An 8,729-nucleotide genomic window follows, 5' to 3' on the forward strand; every position below is an offset into this window, starting at 1 on the left:
TGTCCCTCAAGATAACAAGCTCCATTTGTAGTTTTTAATTTGGAAGCAGAAAGATTAAATACCAAGACTTACATTTTTCCTACTCTATCCTATCCTTGTCTTTCCTGTTTAGAGGAGACATTTGAGTAATCAGCCTGCAATGAGCTCATCTACTGGAGTGCCCAACTGAACGGGGCAAAGGGAGTGTCTCGGAGGGGAGGCAGTCACTGCCTCCAGCCCAGCGATCATCATCACCTCAGCTGATTTGGGCTGTCATTTAAGTGCTTGACCCAGTCACAGTTTCCTTTTCAGTGTTTTGCATGCAATGCCATCAGAACATACACCTCTGGAAGGAAGATTCATAATTTCAAAGGCCGAATGAGATATTGAGAAAAAACTGTTAAGTACTAAGCTTTACTCTTCTTCTCCCTATAGCAGCACCCAGAGAAGAGTATACACTAAGTAAAAGGGTGAGATGGCATGTGCTCCCTGGACTGCCTACCCCCCTGGGAGCATCAAGTCCAGGTCTTAATATATATTCTAAGTTGAATGCAAAAGATCACCAAGAAACCTGCTTAGAAGAAAGCAGAACCCCTTTCATTCCTGCAAGATACCACCACACACAATTAATTCCAAAGAGGTCAGTTTAACATTTGTGAATAATTAAAAAGCTGAGGAGCTCCAAAGGGGAGCTTAGCAAAGAGCGGAAAACTAAGAAGGATGCCATTTGCAAACAACAAAGTATTTAACAAACTAATCCGTAACCATAACCTTAAGCCAACCTACAGAAAGGGCAACTGAAGGGCAATAACAGAAAACAAACATCAGTCCCAGAAAGGGCTGTGAGCAATGTGAAAGTAATTCTGCTGCCTGTGTCTCTCTCTTACCCTGGCACTTCATCCTGCCCGTCAGCCTCGGCAGAGCCCCGTGACAAGCCCTGGGCTGGCAAAGGCTCTGCTTCCCTGCCCTGCCCAGGCACGTGTCTGGAGGAGTCCTGGGGCATGTTTAGTAAAACCCCTGATGTTTTTATTCAAGAGCCTTTAGAGAGGAGAAGAGCACACAGCGGTTAATGATACATTTCACTGCTGATAAAACAGCAATTTTGTGTTCCAAAACAAATTCACCAGCGAAGCAGTGAATTGCCTCTGTACTGCTATGGACCAAAGCTCACAGATTCCTGGCTGTGAGGCGCTCCTGATCTCTCACCTCTCAGCGTGGATCGTTTGCTGGGACCCTGCATACCAGGTCTGTGGAAGGGGCATGCTGACGTGGGGCATGGCACAGCGCTGCCAGAGGCTGCAGAGAGGGCTCCGGAGCCTTCAGTGGCTGCAGCTCCCTGCCTCACACCACGGATGTGCTGCCCAAAAGTGGGGCTCACTCAGCCCTGAAAGCTGTGTTTACTCTGCCACCTCTCAGCTGGTCTCTCACTAGTCCCTTCCCTCAATCAAAGGCTTTCGCTCTGAGCAGCGCCCGGATGGTAACTCCTCTGTGCAGGAACCTTTGGTGACTTTTCCCCGTAGCAGTGTGTGCTCGTGCTCACGCCTGCCCCTCAGCACTTGCTCTAGCAGCAGCAAGGGGAACCAAAGCTGCACAGTGTTTCCCCTAAGCAGGCAGTTCACTTACGTGACCTCCCTCAAATTGTCATAATTATATTCCTATATACTCTCTTCCTAACTGACCTCCTTGGCATCCTTCAGAAACCTGAAAGTGCCCGCCCTGCAGGCTGTGAGCACAGCGCCCATGCCACGCTGCAGGCAGCTGCCTGCTCAGGGGCAGGACCAGTGTAATCTTACCAAATGGCTTTGCTATGCATCAGTCCCTGTGTCGGCTTCAAAAAGTGCTCACGTAAGCCAAGCTCATTCTTAGTACTGATATGATCGCAGAGCTGGTACAGACATACCAGCTGATTTTGGTCTCGGAGCTACTGCAGGAGAGCTGGGCCCTTCTCCATGTCTCCATAGAGAAGGAGATCTATTATTTTGCTTGGAAGGAGGTAGGAGGATAAGGAGAAAGTCCTCTCATTTCACTGAGAAAATTTCAGGTCATTATATAGAACTGTAAAAAGTAAAACAGACAAGATTATAAAAGGACTTTCAGCAGTAAGCAACATTCACTTCCAATTTGATATCTTAAGACAAGTTGTTTACTTGAAATCAGAAAACAATGTAGACACATGTACTGTAAAAAGTAACTACAGAGTTTGGTTGTGTGTTTATGCCTTGCACAATAAGCAAATGTAGTTTTGAAATGAAGAGTTGCACTGAAATTATATTTCTACCATTTAGAAATCAAACTTCATCTAATTTGCTACAGCTGGACACCACCTGCAGAGTACTGTTTAAGTACTCTGAACATTACGCACTTATCTTTTAAATATTGATAATGCCATTTTTCATTTATGTGACATGAAGTCCCACAGGGAATAATTATGCTAATAAACCTTAATGATTCTTGCAAATAAATGATCAAACAAAATTGCTACTGTTGATTTATATTAATGGATGCCTTTAGGAGGAGATTTGTCAGGATATGCTGCTTCTTGAATTCCAATTCATCTTATTTAGCAGAAGAATGTACATAGTTTGTAAAACAGATTAAGTGTTTAAAATATAATGTGTTCATGGAGTTTCTGCAGTTCATAACGTTCAAGCATTATTATCTTGCCTTATGGCAAATGTGCATTAAATGGCTTCTTTGTATACAACTTTCTTCTGTCCTTTTTCCCCTCCTTTTGTCCCTTGAGGCTAAAAAAGTCCTCCTTCTGAAGATCTTTAAACTTAACCTTTCTGTTATTCATGTAAGAATCGGTGATCATTTTGCTGTCCTAACAGATGAACACCGCTGTTGAACAACTTTGCTTTCACTGCTATGAGTCTAGAAACATTTTTTGTGCTTTAATAAGGGCGCATCACCTGAAGCTGGTGACCTACAGAATTTTATAGGCCATGTTAAGATAAGCAATTTCTACTTATCTTCTACTGTCAGATATGCTGGAAGTTCCCACTGCCCATCCATCTATACTTTTGAAAATTTAAGTAAGTCATTTGGAAAACATTTTACATGGGCTTGTCATTTAGATAATATGTATGTTTGAAAGCAGTGTCAATGTGCTTATTTTACTCCTGATGATACAGCAGGACATATTTTAAAATGGGTCACAGGAGAGGAAGCTAAGGAAGTAACAGGAGAAGGAACTTTATGATTTTAAACTTTAGTGGAGCTAGAAGAGGACAACAAGCACATGCTTTGTCTATTCAGCAAAACACATACATAGAAGTGCAAGGTGGTGGTGGGTCAGGGTTAGGACTAGGCAGGCAGGGAAAGCAGAAATGTGCTTTCTCTGCCTCTGCAATACTAAGTGCCCAGTGGTAAGAGTCACACAAGTAGGCTTACTTAATTCTTTGCCTGAACAACTTTGTTAAATTGATTGACTCCAGCAGGGTAACAGCAGAACAAAGACACGGGATGTTTTTGCCTTTGGAGGAAACAGTATGGTTAAGTAATCAGTAATTTGCTGAAACTCCCACCCATCCAGAGATTTTTCAGGATTTTTTTTCCCTCTGTACCTCCTCCTGCTCATCCAAAAGTTCTGTTTCAAAGAAGAGCTAAAATAGCCTACTATGCAAACGTTTTCGTTCTCTCATAATGTAACCAAGTCCCACGAAACATGGCATTGCATCCACAACAGGTTGGTATTTCAGAGTTGGCATGAAGAGATTTTACTACTGACTGGATAATACAATCATGAAATCCAGCTGAAACATAACACTAATTCACTCCATGCACAAGGAAACCAATAACTGCAGCACAGGGATGAAGGTCTCTAATAATGCTCTAGAGTGAACTGGTGGTTTGAATTATTTCTTCAAAGAGAAACATTCCTTAAAAGCCTACCAGGTAAGGCTTTTCCTTTGTAAACTGGGGGCTAATCAAGCAGACCCTGAAAGCCATGAAAGTTCCAAACACCTGAAGGGCTGCAATATTCAGATTAATTTTCTTACAGTTTGTGGCCTGATAATCCTCAGATTTGTCAATTCCACTTTAAACACTGCTATGAAAATCTTTCTTCTGCAATTCAGAGCACCAATCCTGCATGTGACGGGGAGGTTTGCAGTCTTGCATTTCTGTTAAACAATGAGAAACTTGGTCTCGTTCTGTTCATCCCTCGCATGTGGGTTCTTTAGCTCTCCAAACAACTAGCAGGGGAATGTTTTCAAATATGCAATTACCTTTTGTATGTGACAACAGCAAAGAGATTTTGAGCAATTAGTGGGATTGGACACAAACTGAGGATTAGGTGTGCCTGAATTCGGGCTTTGTCTGTAATTTGCTGCATAGCATTCAGAAAACTGTTTTATCTTACTGCCTTTTGGCATGCCTGCAACAATGCTTGTCATACTTACACAAGGAGGTGCATCACACAGATCGGTACATTTATACCCGTACTGCATCTGAGTGCGAACATCAGTACCTGTTAAAGGCTAGCACTGCACTGTCGGGACAGACCACTGCCATTCTCATCAGCCTTTCTGCTCACTGCAAATGGTAAAGCAGTAGTGGGCTCATGCTCTGACTGATACAAGGAACAGGTGATGGCCCGTTTTCCCGGGAGGTCCCTAGGGCGGTTCGGGCTCTCAGACACCCAGAGCAGAGAGAAGCACCATGCTCCCAGCCACAAAGTGCGGTGCTGCAAGTCAGGAGCCTCAGTCCCATCTCCAGCTCTCTGTGCCTCAGTTTTTCTAACAATAAAATGTGAGTCAGCCATGTACACTTCAGTGGACAAAACACACAGCACTTGCATATGCGTGTGTATAACTCTGCTCACAACTGAAGACCCAGTATTGACTTCTAACACTGAGGTAGTGCTAATGTGACATGGTCAGGAGTGACCAGGAACCGTGAGTGAAAAGCCTTGATTGTGACTTAAGTCAAAGGGATTTTGGCACTGGCTTAAACAGGGTCACAATCTCACTCACTGTTTACATGTCACTTTTTGCTTAACAAAAACCCCCGAAAACTTAACCCCACCCATATGACTTTTTGCTTTAGCTTATAAATAACCGTTTCCTGTCCCCATATCTATTCAGACATGTACTACCGAGATACAACTGTAGGTTTAGAAGCTTGTTTTAGTACTTTCAAAGGGATTATCTCTACCCTCTTTCTTGTCTCCACTACCTGTTTGTCATTTTCTTACCATCCCACAGGCACTTGCTCTCCAAAGCACTCTTTTGGGCACTTCTAAGTTCCTGGCCTCAATTTTTCTCTTGTTGTGAAGCATTTCTCAGGCCTTGCCTTACTTCACTTACACGTCAGGACTCTCTGGGGTGACTTCTCTGTCTGTGGGTTTGGGAATGACATCTCTCATCAGGCTTCTCCAGAATCCAAGAGCTCTGTTGCGACCTGACTTCTGCAGACAGAAGCAGCCAAAAAGTATGAATAGCATCTGTGTTACATGAGACTTCCTCATCGCCCCTCCAACACAGACTCCTCTCTGCTTGGTTTTGTTTGGCCATGGGTGCTTGATCTGAGAGAATTTTTTGAATGATCGCTTAGACCTTCAAAAAAGCATTTGATGTCTAGCAGAGTAAATTGCCTGAATCAGTCTGTCCCTTGTGTGTTGCCATTTCTAATATAGATTTTTTTTTTTCTCCACCTTGGAATGGTGTTAAAACCTTCTCTGCACCAGTTGCACAGGGGAAGCAGTCACTCCTAAACTCTCTCATCTCTTCCTTCCAGGTTGTTTTAAAAATGTGGTGGTCAGTTGAATCCCTCTACATGATTTCTAGGTGCTTGTCATTTATTTAAAATGCAGTCACTTCTTATTCTCACACCATTTGGCCAGACACATCTGTTTTCATATACTGTAAACGTGTGTTCTAACTTAAGATACTTGATCCTTACCAGATAGTTCATGCAGTTTGGTTAAAATTTATATATATTCACATCTAGGTAATGAAATACTCACACTTTTGTTTTTATGCATGTAAACTGAGATTCCAAATGGATGTCACTACCAGTTTGCCAGGAATCCATACACATTCCTTAGTACGCTCATACAGTGGACTGATTCTATTTTAATACTTGCTCATTTTTATCCTGTGTCTCCTAAATAATTCATGTTTATTGATTACTACTTACAAGCACCACTGCATTTCAACACCAGACTCGTCACTGGCAGCTACATAAAACAAAATTACTGTTATCTAGATGGCAAGATTCACTTTCTAAATATTTTCCTCTTTTAAAAACTGACTTGAAAGAAACAATTCATTCTTACCTACTTGTTATGTAATGTGCTAATTTCCTGAAGGAATATAAATTTTTATTTTATATCTAGTTGGGGGCAGGAGAAAGAGGCAAGCCCTTTCTTCTTATGAATTTCAATATCTGAAAAACTGATTCTCTTCGGCTTCCAGGCAGCTTGTCAGCAAATACCCACCTTGCTCAGCTCCCAAGCTGGATTAGCAAGTCATGGGAAAGCATTCTGTTACTCTGCACACAGCCTGGGATGAGAACGGCATCCAATCAGTCCAGACCTGAAGTGTAGAAGGGAGTCCCCCTGCACAAGTCCTTCCTTGGGCACCTTGAGCTTGATGACACAAGCTTGAGTCCTTGTAGCAGCTTGTCCCCAGCTGAAAGCAAGAAAACAACCAAGCAGCAATATTCCAAATGTGCTTGCAAAGAGGGACATGGAAGTTGAGACTATAAAGTGAGTTATATCTTAAATAATAGATAATCCTAAATACCCAGTAGTTTCAAAAGTAGAAGGATCCACCTTCCATGCCTTTAGCTGCATCAGATAGAGAATTTGTCTCTTTTTCCTCAAGAAGTAGTGAAAAAAAACTGAGATTTTTTCATCCCAGAATGTATGAATCCCTCCCTAAATATTAGTTTTCTGGCTAGTCCTAGATCAGTGCTAAATAACTGTTAAAGTTATGTATAGACTCTACTAAGCTGTATTTTATCTCAGATTTGAACAGTTTAATTTAAACTGATCTGAGTAAAACCAGAAAAATCCTAGACATTTGTTGATATTTATTTTCTAAATAATATGGCTAAAAGTTTATAATTCAGCAATAGAATAGGCAGAGCTTACAGAAAAATGTTATAATAGTAATGCTAAACATAAGCTTACTCATGTCACACTGTAAAGGCAAAGCCTTTGTCATGAACTCATAATGAGGTGTGGCAGAAAAGACAAGAACAATACCAGTGCACAATAAATACCAAACCACACATTTTTGTCATCTCTAACTAGATCCCAAAGACGTTTACTGTGAATTCTTTTTATGCTATGTAGATTTCATTTAAACAAAGTTTTGAACCCATTCTAGCTGGTAATCTTCTAAGTGTAAGTGGATGTGGTAATTAAGATGCTTAAACATAAAGCTATGAAATACCATGACATTCATGACGTGCATCCAAGCTTTTCTATAGGTCTCTTTCAGGTACTATTTCTATTGTTGATACCCTGGAAACAGTGACTTTTTAAAATAGGTCAAGTAAGTTTTAACCTTAATAAATTAAAGAATTAACATATTTATAGCATGCTGTAATGTTCAGGTGGAGGAGCTGACTCTCACATCCTCTTCAGGACTGACAGAGGAAAGGGGCGGTATTCCCAGACCCCCCCCGTGCTGCAGGAGGGTTTAATACTATTCTCACAGGAGTCACCTGGAGCAGCCACATTTTTGCAGCGCTTTGCCCATGGAGTGAAAGCCACACTGTACAAACACAAACACCAAGGGACAGAAAGGGAAAAGGAGCTTTTGCACCTGTTTGCATCAGACCATGTCCAGCCCTGGGAGAGGATCTCAGCCCGGGGAGGGCTACTTCCACTGATACAAACCAGGACTTGCAAGCAGTGCATTCACAGCAGAATGACATTTCTAGATACCACGCTCATGACTACAATTGTGCGTGATGACCTAATCCCAGACTTCGTAACAACCTGCTTTTCTAACAATAACGTAACATGCCTTTACAGGCACTTGTCATTCACAGATCTGAAAGCAGAAGGCTGCAATGATTATAGCTGTCTGAATTCAGTACTGCTTAGGTCTGCCTGAAGATGACCAAAGTGAATATTCTCCTACATGGTTTATTTTTAAAAGATGACTTTTGAAGTACACTGTTAGACACTAAAATACACTATAGGCTTTGGCTTAATTTAAAAGTTTGCTATACTCTGCTCTTCCTTTAACTTCAAAATATTAGAAGTACCTAGTTTCCCTGGACAAGCTTCTGTATAACTCACCATTTCTGTAACTTCGGCCTCACATTCAGCAATCCATGAAGACTACTGAATATTTATCAGATTTTGGACATTTCCTTTTTTTTTGGTCAAAAGATTTGCATTTAAATAAATGACAACAAAAGAAAGAGCTGAAAAGAGTCTTCCAGAACTCCCTTTCCCCCACGTTACCTCTTTCAACTTTTGTACCATCATTGTAGTAATTGTCTACCAAATCTTCCCAGGCAGACAGAGAATATATTACTGCTGCAAAAAACAAGATGCAGTTTAGGAACAATAACTGCGTGCGACTACATGAGTTTACAACATGCATATTGTTATGATGCTTGTAGCTTTTTATTACTATTATTAAAAAGGCTACAATATTTGCTTAGTCCTTCATTAAAACTAATGTTGAATTTACTGTTTATTAGTTTTTTGTTATTTGATTTCTTTTCCTGGAAGATGCTCTACCAGAAAATGTGAATTCATCTTCCTTTAATTAATTTAAAAT

This window comes from Strix aluco, chromosome 12 (genome assembly GCF_031877795.1).
Source record: "Strix aluco isolate bStrAlu1 chromosome 12, bStrAlu1.hap1, whole genome shotgun sequence".
NCBI lineage: Eukaryota > Metazoa > Chordata > Aves > Strigiformes > Strigidae > Strix > Strix aluco.